A 15,808-nucleotide genomic window follows, 5' to 3' on the forward strand; every position below is an offset into this window, starting at 1 on the left:
AAGTATGCCTTGCATTCACTTGTGTGAAAAGCCGTATTACCGTATTTTTCGGACTATATGCCGCAGGAAGGACTTGTGTGAAATTATTAACACATTACCGTAAAATATCAAATATTATTTATCTCATTCACGTAAGAGACTAGACGGATAAGATCTCATGGGATTTATCGATTAGGAGTGACAGATTGTTTGGTAAACGTAAAGCATGTTCTATATGTTATAGTTATTTGAATGACTCTTACCATAATATGTTACGTTAACATACAAAGCACTTTCTCAGTTGGTTAGTTATGAGTCATATAACAAACTTATATCAGCCTGTTCATTATTCTTTATTTATTTTGAATTGCCTTTCAAATGTCTATTCTTGGTGTTGGGTTTTATCAAATACATTTCCCCAAAAAATGTGACTTATACTCCAGTGCGACTTAAGTTTTTTTTCCTTCTTTATTATGCATTTTCGGCAAGTGCGACTTATACTCCGAAAAATACGGTATGTGATTGGGCCAGCACACAAAGGCAGTGTCTTTAAGGTTTATTGCCGCTCTTTACTTCTCCCTACGTCCGTGTACCACGCTGTACAGCGGAGTTTTAAATAGTCCTAAATTTTACTTTTTGAAACTGATACCGATAATTTCCGATACCACATTTTTAAAAATTTATCGGCCGATAATATCAGCAGTAGCATATTATCGGACATCTCTAGTTTTGGGTTTTGTACTTCACGGACAAGAAGCAATGCTGTACCGAAGATTAATACATTTTCAAGAAAGTAAAAATGTTAGAAACGGGAGGGTAAAGAAAGGTAAAAATCCGGACAATTCCCAGGGGAGAAAACATGTGCGCAGATTAAAGGCCTACTGAAACCCACTACTACCGACCACGCAGATAGTTTATATATCAATGATGAAATATTAACATTGCAACACATGCCAATACGGCCTTTTTAGTTTACTAAATCACAATTGTAAATATCCCGCGGAGTTTCTTGTTGAAAACGTCGCGGAATGATGACGCGTGCTCGTGACGTCTCGGGTTGTAGTGGACATATTAGCCCAGCACCACACACGGCTAAAATTCGTCTCTTTTCATCGCAAAATTACACAGTAATTTGGACATCTGTGTTGCTGAATCTTTTGCAATTTGTTCAATTAATAATGGAGACTATAAAGAACAATGCTGTTGGTGGAAAGCGGTGGATTGCAGCTGGCTTTAGCACCCGAGACACAGCCTGTGTTTCTTTGTCGTGAAGCTTTAACACAGAGCGGTCAAGCGAACATGTTTTGTCTACGTCAACCAGCAAGTTTTTGGATGGGAAAATTGTGATATTAAGTCGGCTCTTACCGGAGACTTCGGTGGATTATGGGACTTCTTCCTGCAGCTCAAAAAGGCAGCTGTGATCTTGGCTCCTCCATCGCCTTCTCTCAAAGACATTGGCGTTCACCGCAGCAATCAGACTTTCAGGTATGTGTTTACAATCTCACTAAAATACTATTAGAACAATAAGCACATAGGGGATCTTCCAGAATTATCCGAGTAAATGTGTCTAATTACATCTGAAACGGTCCCACTGCCGCCACCTGGAGCCGTCGCTTTCTTTTGTGCTTCACTCTAACATTGCTTATCCACGAATCTTACATCCTCGCTCAAATTGTTGAAATTGTCGCTTTCTCGGTCCGAATAGCTCTTGCTACTGGAGGCTCACATTATAAACAACGTGAAGATGTGAGGAGCCCTACAACCATAGACGCCACGCGCACATCGTCTGCTACTACCGGTAAAGGCAAGGCTTTTTTTATTAGCGACCAAAAGTTGTGGACCTTATCGATGTTCTCTACTAAATCATTTCAGCAAAAATATGGCAATATCGCAAAATGATGAAGTATGACACATAGAATGGACCTGCTATCCACCCTTTAAATAAGAAAGTCTCATTTCAGTAGGCCTTTAATTGTCCTATTATTATTTCTTATGGTAAACAGGTTAGAACAAATTGCAAGGTTTGGCGATTTAAAGGGGAACATTATCACCAGACCTATGTAAGCGTCAATATATACCTTGATGGTGCAGAAAAAAGCCCATGTTTTTTTAACCGATTTCCGAACTCTAGAAGCGTGAATTTGACGATTTAAACGCCTTTCAATTGTTCGCTGTCGGAGTAATGACCTTTCACCCGTGACGTCACAATGGGAAGCAATCCCCCATTTTCTCAAACACATTACACACACACACAAATCAAATCAGCTGTTATTTTTAGATTTTTCGACTGTTTTTCGTACCTTGGAGACATCATGCCTCGTCGGTGTGCTGTCGGAGGGTGTAACAACACGAACACGGACAGATTCAAGTTGTGTTACGTGGAGTGTGCATCGATTGCCACGGCATGCTAATCGATGCTAACATGGCAGAAATGGCAAGAATGTGTGGATATCCCGTGAAACTCAAAGCAGATGCATTTCCAACGATAAATAGACTAGAATATATCTTTAGTGTCATTGTACATTTGTACAACAAAATTGTATGTAAACTAATTCAGTGCAAAATCATACTTAAAACCGTAAGAACATAGATAAATAAAACCATAAGAACATAGACAAAAAATACATATTCATAAAAATACCAAGCATCAATCAATCAATCAATGTTTACTTATATAGCCCTAAATCACTAGTGTCTCAAAGGGCTGCACAAACCACTACGAAATCCTAGGTAGGCCCACATAAGGGCAAGGAAAACTCACACCCAGTGGACAGGGAGAATTCACACCCAGTGGGACGCCAGTGACAATGATGACTATGAGAAACCTTGGAGAGGACCTCAGATGTGGGCAGTGTTATTTCATTTTCAATCAATCAATCAATGTTTACTTATATAGCCCTGAATCACTAGTGTCTCAAAGGGCTGCACAAACCACTACGACATCCTCGGTAGGCCCACATAAGGGCAAGGAAAACTCACACCCAGTGGGACGTTGGTGACAATGATGATTATGAGAACCTTGGAGAGGAGGAAAGCAATGGATGTCGAGCGGGTTTAACATGATACTGTGAAAGTGCAATCTATAATGGATCCAACACAGTCGCGAGAGTCCAGTCCAAAGCGGATCCAACACAGCAGCGAGAGTCCCGTTCACAGTGGAGCCAGCAGGAAACCATCCCAAGCATGTGTTCAGTGATACTATTGCTCTCGGGTAAAAAGTGTTTTTATAACGGTTTGTCTGGCATTTTATTGTCCTGTATCTCCTGCCTGAGGGCATCAGATCAAAAAGTTTATGTCCAGGATGAGATGGGTCCTTTATGTTTTGGTCCTTTTTGAGGCACCTGGCATTCTAAAGTCAACGAAATCACAAAGGTGACTTTTGTTGATGTTATTGACGTATGTGCTAATCAGACATATTTGGTCACGGCATAACTGCCAGCTAATCGATGCTAACATGCTATTTAGGCTAGCTATATGTACATTTGTAGCTATATTTTTGCATCCAGCCTTTCCCTCCACCCACATGTAATGCCAAACAAACACTTACCAATCGACGGATTTAAATTGCTCCAGTGGTCAAAAGATGCAATCGTTGGTTAGACGGCGATCGCCGAATAGCTTCAATAGCTATTCGCTCAATAGCTTCAGTTTCTTCTTCAATTTCGTTTTCGCTATCTGCCGCCACACTCCAACCATCCGTTTCAATACATTCGTAATCTGTTGAATCCCTTAAACCGCTGAAGTCTGAGCTAATGTCGCTATATCTTGCTATTTTATCCGCCATGTTGTTTCTATTGGCATCACTATGTGACGTAACAGGAAAATGGACGGCTGGATTTACAGATAGCGAAAATCAGGCATTTTAAAGCCTTTTTTCGGCAAATTCCATGATGGGTAAAATTTTGAAAAAGACTTTGAAAAATAAAATAAGCCACTGGGATGCTTTTTTATTGGTTTTAACCCTTCTGAAATTGTGAAAATGTTCCCCTTTAAGAGTCAAGTAGAACCCAAATGGCAAACAGCATTGAGAATAGATGGCAGTGTAAACAGCACGTATGTCTGAAGGCATATGAATACACGTGAACAAATCATCACACTCAAGTGTACTCTCTATACCAAAACACACCTCCCCTCCATCACCCCCCCCCCCCAACGTCTTCCACCTCTCCTCTGTTCGTTCCCCTTGCCCTCAAACGCTACTCAGAATATTGATACATCACCCTCCTCCTCTTTTCTCCCTCTCTCCCTGTCTCTCCCTCCATCACTCACTTTCTCCGCTGAATACTGATAGGCTGTCTAGTCCGTGGTCTGAGTTTCAAATCTACTCCCTCCCTCGCGCTCGCCGCCTTGCTACGTCTCTGCAGCATAAAGGAGCAAATAGCGCACAAGTTGCTGCACAGAGGTAGACATAAATTCACTTAAGTACCATTTCAGATTATGTCAAGCTAAAAAAAAAAAAAAGGGTGGGGCTAACATTGTGGGAAAGATGAGGGGGGGGGTAAGAGGAAGGGAAAGTGGAAGGGGGGTGAAAAGTAGCTGCAGCGGAAACTGGGATGAGTGGTCGGCGGTGGCGAGCAGGCGGCCTGCAAACAAAAGCGGGGGGGGGGAAAAAAAGACGTGTGAAAAGTTCAGGCAAATGAAGACGCATTAAGGGGGGTATTGTACGACAACCTCCCTACCGCCTCATTGTGGGACATGTCAGCCACAGCCCAGGAGAGGAGAGGGGCTGAATGAGGTTGTCAATGAGCCTCCAGTCAGCCCCCACCTTCTCTCCACACACACACACACACACACACACACACACACACACACACACACACACACACAGAGAGAGAGAGAGAGAGAACATGTTGCTTCTCTCACATGCATGGATGGAATTGTGTGTTTAAGGGTGTGCCCGACGTCTACGGCACCGACAGAGTGTTTCTCCTCTAAGTCGTCCCCATTTGTCCTTGAAGCCGACTTGAAGAGAATGTGTGTATTTCCAATAGAGCTCGTGTGTTGCGACTTGAGCAAACTCGCACCGCAGTCTATTCCCCCAACATGCCCGCTTTTCGAGACGTGCGGAAAAACATCCAGCTGGGATTTCAAAGCAAATCATTACCGCAGTCAGCATGTATTCTTCCTATGCACTGTGGCTTATGTTTCTCTTAAGGCCCTGCCTTCCAATCCTTTGTCTGGTTTGTTTTATTGGAGTGTGATGGTTACCAGGAATGCCAACCCCCTGTTTTACTTCCATCCCATTAAATTCTTGGCCCTCAGTTAAGGCTGGGCGATATATCGCGGGTTTGTCTCTGTGTGATATAGAAAATGACTATATTGTAATATTCGAGTATACGTTCTCACACAGTTGCTTTTGGCTGCGGGCATTACACTACAGGCTCCTCCCATTCATTCTTGTGTCTTCTCACAGACAGCAAGCACACCTTCTTAAAAACGTCACTTACTGTCACGTCATACGTAGACGCCCTCGCACAGCAGAGAGGTAGCAGCGTGGCTAACGTTAGCTGTGATGCTAGCGGAGTGTTGAGAGTGGTAATACGAGAGAAAGAAGGTGTGAATCTGGTAACTAGGGCTGCGAATCTTTGGGTGTCCCACGATTCGATTCAATATCAATTATTGGGGTCAATATTCGATAGATTTTTCGATTCGATTATCAATTCAAAAACAATATTTTCCCGATTCAAAACGATTTTGTATTCATTCAATACATAGGATTTCAGCAGGATCTACCCATGTCCGCTGACATGCAAGGAGAGTATTACATTTAAAAAAAAAAAAAAAAGCTTTTATAATTGTAAAGGACAATGTTTTATCAACTGATTACAATAATGTATATTTGTTTTAACTATTAAACGAACCAAAAATATGACTTATTTTATCTTTGTGAAAACATTGGACACAGTGTGTTGTCAAGCTTATGAGATGCGATGCAAGTGTAAGCCACTGACATTTATTTTTACAAATGTCTAATGATAATGTCAATGAGGGATTTTTAATCACTGCTATGTTGAAATGATAACTAATATTGATACTGTTGTTGATAATATTCATTTTTGTTTCACTACTTTTGGTTTGTTCTGTGTCGTGTTTGTGTCTCCTCTCAATTGCTCTGTTTATTGCAGTTCTGAGTGTTGCTGGGTCAGGTTTGGTTTTGGAATTGGATTGCATTGTTGTGGTATTGCTGTGTAGTGGTTTGTTGGATTAAAAAAAAAAAAAAAAAAAGATTTTTTCAAAAATTACAATTGATTCTGAATCCAACCTATTCGAAACGATTTTTCCCCCACACCCCTACTAAAAACTAGTGTTGTCCCGATACCAATATTTTGGTACCGGTACCAACATGTTTTCAATGCTTTTCAATACTTTTCTAAATAAATGGGACCACACAAAAATTGCATTATTGGCTTTATTTTGACAAAAAAATCTTAGGGTACTTTAAACATATGTTTAGTATGGCAATTTTGACCTTAAATACAATAGTGAACATACAAGACAACTTGTCTTTTAGTAGTCAGTAAACAAAGACTCCTAATGTTATGATCCGCTACACGGATCATATTCTGTTTTTTTTTTTTTGGGTCACTTGTGTTTTTCTGTTGGTTTTGACACCTTTGGTTCCTGTGTGTGCACTTCTCGGTTGGTTTCCATGTTCACGTATTTTCACCTGCCGCTAGTTCCGGTCGCACAGCTGTTCTTGTAATCACTGTCGTTATTTAAGCCTGCATTCTCCCGTCAGTCTGTCTGGCTTCGTAATATGCTATACGCAACAAATGACGACTTCTGTTCCTGGTTCTGTACCTGCTAGGGTCCAGGTTACGCCATTTATCTTCTTGGAATTGGATTGCATTGTTATGGTATTGCTGTGTAGTGGTTTGTTGGACTGATTAAAAAAATAAAATAAAAAAAACGCTTTTAAAAAAAATTAGAATCGATTCTGAATCGCACAACGTATTCGATTCGATTTTTTCCCCACACCCCTACTGGTATAAAATGAAGGAAGAATTAATTCCCAAGAAAACAGCACAGGGTCCATCGTCTGGCGGTGGTTCGGCTTCAAGCGGGAATATGTCGAATAGACAACTTTAATTTGTCAAGTGTGCGGCGCAAGTGTTGCTACCAAAAGTAGCATTACTGCTAATATGTAGCATCTTTTGAAAAGTCCCTTGCTAATAACTGTTTAATAAATACAGTTTTGGTAAATTGACTTAGTTGTGATTTCCTTCTCTGCATGAAAGTTTAAAAGTTGCATATATTAATGCAGTATGAAGAATGTTTTTATGTAGACACATAGAATCATCACACTGCTGTGATTATATGCATCAAGTGTTCATTCAAGGCTAAGGCAAAATACTGAGATACATATCTTATATCGCGATATGGCCTAAAAATATTGCGATATTAAAAAAAGGTCATATTGCCCAGCCCTACTCTCAGTAAACATGTGCGTAACAATTGTGATTAGGGATGTAAGATAACAATCAAAGGTAGTAATGATAACTGTTATAATACTTCCAACAGTTCAAATAACCGTTTTAAATTCAAATTATTTAAAAAAACGTGATTAACCTGTGGACTGACTGGCATCAGCTCGCTAGCTTAAATGCTAACATGAAAACTAGAGACATGAATTGTCTTTTCTCATTAAGAAACCTCATACCAAAATCTAAACATACATTACAGGCCAAACGTTTGGACACACCTTCTCATTTCAACGAGTTTCTTTATTTTCATAACTATTACCATTTTAGATTGTCACTGAAGGCATCAAAACTAAGACACCTGTGAAGTGAAATTAATTTCAGGGGACTACCTCTTGAGGCTCATCGAGAGAATGCCAAGAGTGTGCAAAAAAAGTTATCAGAACAAAGGGTGGCTATTTAAAAAAAAAAAAAAAAAAACTAGAATACAAAGCATGTTTTCAATTATTTCACCTTTTTTTGTTAGGTACATAACTCTACGTGTTCATTCATAGTTTTGATGCCTTCAGTGACAATCTACAATGTAAATAGTCATGAAAATAAAGAAAACACATTGAATGAGGAGAAGGTGTGTCCAAACTTTTGGCCTGTAATGTATATAAACACATGATTGTTTTATAAAAAGAGGAAAAGAGACGGAAGCCTTTTTACGGGGAGTTCAAGACCCACTGAACAGAGTAGAAGCCACAACGGCCGCCAGAAATAATAACTAATACATTTAATTTGTGACACACTTTGTTTAAATGAATCTTGAATTGCTAAGGTACATACCAATAGATTGAGACTAAAACACTATCAGTGAATCATAAGACAGAAAACCTGCAAAAAGAGGGGGTTTCTATTAGTGTCTATTTTAGTTATTAAAAGAATAACTGAACATTTTTTCAGCACAAATTTAACATAACCGCTATTATAATTATGATAACCGTGATAATTTTTGTCACGATTAAAAAAAAAAGGATGTATTTTGTGATGTGAAGTTTTTGTATCGTTACATCGCTACTGGACGGTTAACTGTCAGAGTTAGTTTGCGACGGACCCCAAGATGCAGAGACGGAGGCAGGCATTGAATAAGGAAACATGGTTTTCATTTAAAATACTAGAACAAAACCAAACAAAGAGTACAAACAAAAAGCGCGCACGTGGGCGGATAACAAAAAGAGCTAGCATGGGAGTTAAAAAACAAAAAGGAACTTAGCATGGAAGCTAGCAAGAATCGAGCAGGAAACAAGTCGTAACGGTAATATAAAAACAAACTTGGAAGCAGGGAACAAAAAGGCAGTAAGCTAAAAACCGCAATCAAACATAACTTACCGCAACGCTGCATAGACAAGACAGGAGCGACATCAGCATGATAATAATCCAGCACTGACTGTAGGAACAAAGCAGGCATAATAGGAGTGGGCTGATAGACACCAGGTGTGGCCAGGTGCCAATCAGCCGCAGCTGCGGGAAAACAGCACACAGGGAGACAAACAGGAAGCTGAACCGAAATAAGAGTGCTGACAGGAAATACTAAACACAGAGGAAAAACTAAAACACAAACTGTCAGTGGCAAGCCTGACATTAACATTGTTATGTTAATGATATTATCATTAATGATATTATCATTAATGATATTAGTGCAGCCCTTTGAGACACTAGTGATTTAGGGCTATATAAGTAAACATTGATTGATTGATTGATTATGTTGGCCGTAGTTTTAAAACTGGAATGGATGAAAACTACTTGCATTATTTCCTTTTTTTTGCTCCTGTCCAGCTTCTCAGGCAAATCCTATAGTTGATGTAGGTGCCTATATCGGCTGTTCAGATTTACTTTACAAAAGTGTAGGATACTTCTCTTGATGCATTATTTGAATTTGACTTTATTTAATGTATTTATATCATTTAGTGCGGACGGGCCGGAGCAGGAGGGGACAGACAGAGGGAAAAAAAAGGAAGACAGAGGGGGAAATTGTGGGAACAAGAGGGGGATTAGACAGAGACAAAAACAGCAAAAAAAATAACAAAAACAACAATAGACCAGCACATACAGTACGATATGTCCAAATGATGGTAAAAGTGATAGCAAAGAAGCAGTTTGCGAAATGAATACAGAAATGACAATGAGCATTTTTACACTACAACTGAAGCATTACAAATACCAATAGAAATAGCGCTATTGATAATGAATACCAGTAAATTTTCCTTTACTATCAACAATACAGTTGTTTAAATGCAACAATACATATACGTAATGATAACGGGGTAAAAAAGGAATACCGAAAGATGGAGAAGAGAGAGAGGCAACCAAAATTAATCTTGTAGATTGTTATAGTAACAAAAAGGTTAAGCTTCGTCAGTGTGCCATGTGTTACCCAGTTTCCCCCCAGGGCAACAACGTTATATATGTTTGATGAAACGAGATTATGTGCATGAGTGTACTTGTATAGGTACAGAATGTGTATATGAATGTTAGTACAGGGAATGTATATGTACAGTATGTATGTCTGTACTGTGAATGTATATGTACAGTATGTATGTCTGTACTGTGAATGTATATGTACAGTATGTATGTCTGTACTGTGAATGTATATGTACAGTATGTATGTCTGTAATGTGAATGTATATGTACAGTATGTATGTCTGTACTGTGAATGTATATGTACAGTATGTGTATGTTTGTACAGTGTCAAGTTCTTCAGGTTTTTTCACAGCTTTGCCCAAACTTGAAGGGGCCAGTTGGACTCAGGAAGGACACAAAGGGACAACTCAATCCTCTTTCCCTGCGATTTATTGATGTTTGATTAGAAGCAATCATATAAAGTGGGTTATTGGTGTAAATGAATGGATGAACAGAATGAATAGTCGAATAGTCAAATAGCTGAATAGTCGATTAGATGAATTGTAGAATAGCCGATTAGTGGATAGTTGATTAGTGCAGTGGTTCTCAACCTTTTTTCAGTGATGTACCCCCTGTAAACATGTTTTTAATTCAAGAACCCCCTAATCAAAGAAACACATTTTTGGTTGAAAAAAAGAGATAAAGAAGTAAAATACAGCACTATGTCATCAGTTTCTGATTTAATAAACAGTGCAAAATATTGCTCATTTGTAGTGATCTTTCTTGAACTATTTGGAAAAAAAAGATATAAAATAAGTAAAAACTTGTTGAAAAATAAACAAGTGATTTAATTATAAAGATTTCTACACATAGAAGTAATCATCAACTTAAAGTGCCCTCTTTGGGGATTGTAATAAAGATCCATCTGGATTCATGAACTTAATTCTAAACATTTCTTCACAAAAAAAGAAATCTTTAACATCAATATTTATGGAACATGTCCACAAAAAATTGCATCGTTGTATTTTTTTTTTTTCAGTTTATGAACTTATATTCATTCTTTGTTAAAGGGTTATTCAATAAATATATTTATAAAGGAATTTTGAATTGTTGCTATTTTTAAAATATTTTCAAAAAATCTCACTTACCCCTTGGCATACCTTCAAGTACCCCCAGGGGTACGCGTACCCCCATTTGAGAACAACTGGATTAGTGGATAGTTGATTAGCCGATTAGGTTGATAACCTTAACCAAACAGAAAAAAAACTTTAATAAACATACATCATTATACATGATTTGCTTTCCATTAAATCAATCCAACCAAAATGAATTTCCAGTGATAGGTCCTAGGTTTAAGAATGGACTTAAACATTTCCAACAATATGAATGAAATTAAATTTAAACAATCCATCTTAATTAAAAGAATAAACTTAAACATCACTGATAACTAGTGATGGGTCCGGCAACACCGATGTGTCGGCACATGCGTCAAGCTTGAAGAGCAAAATCCGGTGTCGGTGCGCGTAACGCTTTTTGAGAGTCACGTGACCGATCATCAGAGGTGGGTAGTAACGCACTACATTTACTCCGTTACATCTACTTGAGTAACTTTTGGGATAAATTGTACTTCTAAGAGTAGTTTTTATGCAACATACTTTTACTTGAGTATATTTATAGAGAAGAAACGCTACTTTTACTCCGCTCCATTTATCTGCAATCAGGTCGCTACTCGCTACTTTTTTTTTTTTAATCGATCTGTTAATGCACGCTTTGTTTTGTTTTTGTCAGAAACACATTCAAAGTAAGAACTACGCATGCTTACGTTTCACCAATCACATGCAGTCACTGGTGACGTTGGACCAATCAAACAGAGCCCGGTGGTCACGTGACCGTCACACGTGGAACCCGACATGTTGAAAAACTCATTGGGGTGTTACCATTTAGTGGTCAACTGTACGGAATATGTACTGTACTGTACAATCTACTAATAAAAGTTTCAATCAATCAACCATTCAATCAAAAGTGTAAAGGAAAAAAAGAGTATTTCAACCGTACTTCCCGTCAAAAGCCTAAAGACTGATCGCACAGTTCCTATCCTCACAATAAAAGTGCTGCTCCATCGCACAAAATAAGAGTCTCCGAAAGCCAGAGCAAACAAACTAGCAAGCTACGGAGTTTGCCGCCAATGTATTTCTTGTAAAGTGTATAAAAACGAATATGGAAGCTGGACAAATAAGATGCCAAAAAACAACGACTTTCATGATGTATTAGACAGGAAGGAGGAACTTTTTTTCTCCTCCATTTGAAAACCGGGACGTTATCAGCACTACTGTCTGATTCCAATCAATGCAAGTCATCAGAATCAGGTAATACACCAAATTATATTCGTCTTCATTAAAGATAGGAATCCATATGTTAAACATGCATGTGTATTCATTAAAAGACCTTTAACATGTCAACAAAAACGGCAAAATAAATAAATTATATACTGTATATATATATGATATGCGTGTATGTATATCTATGTATATATATATATATATATATATATATATGATATGTGTGTATGTTTATGCATATATGAGGTATATCACCTCGACTTGGTCATTTATTAAGTAATTGATAAACATTGAAAAACTATTATTGGGGTGTTACCATTTAGTGGTCAATTGTACGGAATATGTACTGTACTGTGCAATCTACTAATACAAGTTTCAATCAATCAATGCCTACTGAGCCTATGGTGCTGTTAAGTTATTGTGGCTAAATTTGCCTGATTTTTTTTTATTTTAATGTATTATTTAATATATAATATTGTTTTAGTTGCTTAAGAGATATTCCTGTCTCTGAATTTTCTCATTGCTATTTTTATGTTTTTGTGCATTATTTGTTGCCGTAATCAGGTTACTCATCAGTTACTCAGTACTTGAGTAGTTTTTTCACAACATATTTTTTACTTAAGTAAATATTTGGGTGACTACTCCTTACTTTTACTTGAGTAATAAATCTTTAAAGTAACACTACTCTTACTTGAGTACAATTTCTGGCTACTCTACCCACCTCTGCCGATCATGAGCTGTTTCGGTCACGTGACCGATACGCGAACTGTGTCACACTGACGTCCGCGCGCCAAACTGTGTTTACAAGGAAGCGCATGTCGATGAGATGCTGCTGCCAACAGAATCGCCGCACTTCTGTCGTTGGTCATCTGTAATTTCCGCCATTTGGGAATATTTTGATCATATATCGGGGAAAAAAAAGGTATTTGTGTTCATTTCCTTGTCGATTCATCCTGTTCTCTCAAAGTTTCCAACATTGTCCCACCTACAAAACATCCTATCGGTTACATTAAAAAGCGGTAACAAACGATCTCTTCGATAGCTCAATTGGTAAAGTGGAGGACTGTAGTCCATGCTGAGTTCCTTAGGGCACTTGTTCAATTCCAGCTCGAACCCATTAAAACCGATTTAAAAGAAGTTGAAAAACGTATTGGGGTGTTACCATTTAGTGGTCAATTATACGAAATATGTACTGTTTTGTGCAATCTACTAATAAAAGTTTCAATCAATCAATCAACAGTGCGTATTCAGAGCGCATGTAAAAAAAATAAAATAAAAAATTCCCAGTCCACAAGTATCATTCACAACACGTTCTCTTAGATTTCCATGATATGATACATGTGCATACCATTAAGTGGTCAATTGTACGGAATATGTACTGAACTGTGCAATCTACTAATAAAAGTTTCAATCAATCAATCATGTTCACATTATTTATTGACTGTATCTAAAAAAGATAAAAAATATATTTTTATTTGAATAAAGATATATGAAATAATCCTAAATGAAATACAATGACTTGGTTATATTAGGGCTTCACGGTGGGAGAGGGGTTAGTGCGTCTGCCTCACAATACGAAGTTCCTGCAGTCCTGGGTTCAAATCCAGGCTCGGGATCTTTCTGTGTGGAGTTTGCATGTTCTCCCCGTGACTGCGTGGGTTCCCTCCGAGTACTCCGGCTTCCTCCCACCTCTAAAGACATGCACCTGGGGATAGGTTGATTGGCAACACTAAATTGGCCCTAGTGTGTGAATGTGAGTGTGAATGTTGTCTGTCTATCTGTGTTGGCCCTGCGATGAGGTGGCGACTTGTCCAGGGTGTACCCCGTCTTCCGCCCAATTGTAGCTGAGACAGGCGCCAGCGCCCCCCGCAACCCCGAAAGGGAATAAGCGGTAGAAAATGGATGGATGGTTTATATTATTGTATATACGAGGTCAGGGGTCGGGAACCTTTTTTGTCTGAAAGAACCATACAAGCCAAATATTTTAAAAAGTATTTCCGTGAGAGCCATATAATATTTTTTTTTAAGACTGAATACAACTAAATGCGTGCATTTTTAAGGAATACCAACATTTTTTAGAGTATAATAAGTCTCTTATTCTTTTTAATAACATTGTTTTTCTGAAGCTAACCTACTATAAATAAAACACTTCTTACCATTAATGCGACTTCTTGAACAGGTGCAGTAGAAAGTGGATGGATGGATTAAAATGCATGACAATGTTTTATATTTTGAACGTTATTTTTGACACTGTGATTACCAGCGGAATTATTCACTACTTATCGTGTTACGCAATGTCAGCTAAGATTTATCTGAGAGCCAGATACAGTTATCAAAAGAGCCACATCTGGCTCTAGAGCCATAGTTTCCCTACCTGTGTTAGGTCATAAAATCAGTGTCAGTTGAGTCAATCCATAGGTTGCATGTAAGGATTTTTAATATCCAGCAGATGTCAGTATTTAGTGACACAGTATCAATATAGTTTTGCAATGTGTCGAAACGATACATGAAGCCTCATCAACCCATCACTGTTATAGATGCTTAGCTTTCCATTAAATCAATCCAACCTAAATTAATTTCCACTGATAGGGCCTAGGTTTAAGAATAAACTTAAACATTTGCATGTTCTCCCCGTGAATGCGTGGGTTCCCTCCGGGTACTCCGGCTTCCTCCCACTTCCAAAGACATGCACCTGGGGATAAGTTGAATGGCAACACTAAATTGGCCCTAGTGTGTGAATGTGAGTGTGAATGTTGTCCGTCTATCTGTGTCGGCCCTGCGATGAGGTGGTGACTTGTCCAGGGCGCCCCCCGCGACCCCGTAAGGGACAAGCGGTAGAAAATGGATGGATGGATGGATTTCCAATAATACGAATGGAATTAAATTCAAACAATCCATCCTAATAAGTATAAACTTAAACAGTACTGATAAGTTTTTAAATTTACTTTCAGTCAACTTAATTTGTAAACATCAGTGAAATTCCCTCCTTTAAACATTTTCCCCGGTGAAATTATTTTCTTTAAACATTCCCCTCAGTCCAAACAAGCACTCCTTTCCTGTGGTTTTCTCACCAGTTGCGTCTTCTGAGTCCAAACAGGCGCTGTCTTCCTTCCTCTCAGCAGCATGTCACAAAGGGCTGACTGACTGGAACTCAAACATTTCGAGCATGTGCTCACAGGTGAACTCAATCAAACCAATCTGTTGGAAGCAGGTGGAGATGTTCAGCCCTCTGCTCTCACTGTTGCCCCTTCTGGCCTGGAGTGTACTCTACAACTCAGTGGTGTTTGTGCTGCTCTGTACATTGACTTGACATACAGTGAATGTATATGTACAGTATGTGTGTATGTATGTCTGTACCGTGATTATACAGTTGTGATCCAAAATTATTCAACCCCCACACAATTTTGGTGTTTTAGCAAGTTGGACATTTATTCCGTATTTTGTTTATAGTCATATCAAATAAAGATGTGTCAAATAGAAAAATGCAACTTAAATTGTAACACTATATTTTACAAAATACCCAAAAAGGACATTTTTCTTAATATCTCATTGACAAATTTATTCAACCCCCTAGTTACATGCATCTTTAGTACTTAATAGAACACCCTTTGGCAGTAATTACATCCTTTAAACGTGATGCATAACCGGACACAAGCTTCTTGCAACCATCTACAGGTATTTTAG

General features: G+C 38.4%; 1 protein-coding gene across 1 annotated transcript in view; it reads right to left on the bottom strand.

The window, feature by feature from the left end:
• Nucleotides 1-15,454, bottom strand: part of npas1 (neuronal PAS domain protein 1) — a 402,493-nt gene extending 387,039 nt beyond the window's left edge. Inside the window, 1 exon segment of the mRNA XM_061878625.1 lies at nt 15,196-15,454. The gene's annotated coding sequence lies outside the window, so the exon portion shown is untranslated.
• Between the last annotated feature and the right edge of the window lie 354 nt (nt 15,455-15,808).

This window comes from Nerophis ophidion, linkage group LG18 (genome assembly GCF_033978795.1).
Source record: "Nerophis ophidion isolate RoL-2023_Sa linkage group LG18, RoL_Noph_v1.0, whole genome shotgun sequence".
Lineage (NCBI taxonomy): Eukaryota > Metazoa > Chordata > Actinopteri > Syngnathiformes > Syngnathidae > Nerophis > Nerophis ophidion.